At 42.7% G+C, this 1,494-nt stretch overlaps 1 protein-coding gene across 1 annotated transcript in view; it reads right to left on the reverse strand.

Moving 5' to 3' along the window:
* PARN (poly(A)-specific ribonuclease) overlaps positions 1-1,494 on the reverse strand; it is a 149,933-nt gene that overhangs the window by 63,753 nt on the left and 84,686 nt on the right. The gene's annotated exons all lie outside the window — the stretch shown is intronic.

Genomic DNA, 1,494 nt, shown 5'->3' on the forward strand with positions numbered 1-1,494 from the left:
TGGGTTTCTGAGACTAGAACTCTTTATGAGAGTAGAAAGTCTTGTCTTTCCCCCGAGGAGCAGTTGGTGGTTTTGAACTACTGAATTTACAGTTAGTAGCCCTATGCCTCACCAACTTCCATCTAAGTCACAAAGTTTTTTTAACAAAGAATTATGAGGATGGTGCCGGATAGGGTCACTAAGCGATGGAACAGACTCCATACCACCTAAACAAACAAACAAGAACAAAAAATTTAAAGGAATTTTAAAGGACCACTGCAGTGGTCCAACCTAAAGACCTTTGACATCTAGGAAGTTTCCCAAATTCTTCCTCCAAAAAAACCTGAAAGAGGAACATGATTGTAAACGCTAAAGGGTTAGATATTCTTAATTTTCTGTGGCGGTCATAACAGATTACCACAAACTTCCTAGCTTAAAACAGCAGATTTATTCTTAATTCTGATGACTAGCAATCTGAGGGGTGCAGGGGATATGTTCCCTCCTGGGACTTTAGAAAATAATCAATTTGGTTTCTCTTGCAGCTTCTGGTGGCCCCAGGTGTGCACTGGCTTCCTTGGATTACAGTTCCATCTTTACAGCACCTTCTCTTTATGTCTGTTCTCCTCTGGATGGCTTCAGAAAAGATACAAGCCCTTGGATAGAAAACCTGCTTCAGGAGGCCAAAGCCCTACTGGCATAATGGTTATGCAATGGGCTGTGATCATCATCTGCTATTAATTTCCCCCCATCCTGCACATTGTGGACTTTTCAGTTCTCGCATCTGCAGGGGCTTCTGGTGAAAGGAATGTGGGCAGCACCATCTTGTCTAGTAGCAGCAAGTCAGTCAGCAGAGACCCACTTCACACCAGCATCACAAATTGCATAGCCTCACCAAAATTACACGTCTCAGTTAATACACAGGAATATGCTAACATCTGGGTATAAATTTTCTTTTTTTCATTCCTAACCCAACTTAGCCGCAAGGCCTTTAAAATTAGGCCACTGGGACAATTATGAAATGTTCTCTTAAGAAGGCCTCTATCTTGACCTTCTCTCTAAAATAAAGGTTGATGGGCATCTTGAAATTCACCTTGTCTCTCCTTTCTACATAGTTAGCTATCCATGGATACTTGGTGTTAGTCTGGTTGACTAGAGAAACAAATTGTGACACTCTTATGTGTTTAAGAAAGAGCTTTATATGGGTGCATAAGCAAATGTGGAGAAGAAAGCTGATGGTGCCAGGCTATCAAAGGATATAACATCTAGGGTCTTAAAGACTTAAAGGTAAACAAGCGGCCATCTAGCTTGGAAGCAACAAAGCCCACATGGAAGAAGCACACCAGCCTGTGTGATAACGAGGTGCCGAAGAGATCAGTTATCAGGCACCAAAGAACAAAAAAATCAAATCATTGTGAATGAGGGGGGAAGTGCAGAGTGGGGACTCAAGACCCATCTGTAGGCAACAGGACATCCCCTTACAGAAGGGTCACGGGGAGGAGATGAGCCAGTCAGGGT

The sequence above is a fragment of the Echinops telfairi genome, unplaced genomic scaffold (assembly GCF_000313985.2).
Source record: "Echinops telfairi isolate 266 unplaced genomic scaffold, ASM31398v2 ScPeMD7_5;HRSCAF=22, whole genome shotgun sequence".
Classification (NCBI taxonomy): domain Eukaryota; kingdom Metazoa; phylum Chordata; class Mammalia; order Afrosoricida; family Tenrecidae; genus Echinops; species Echinops telfairi.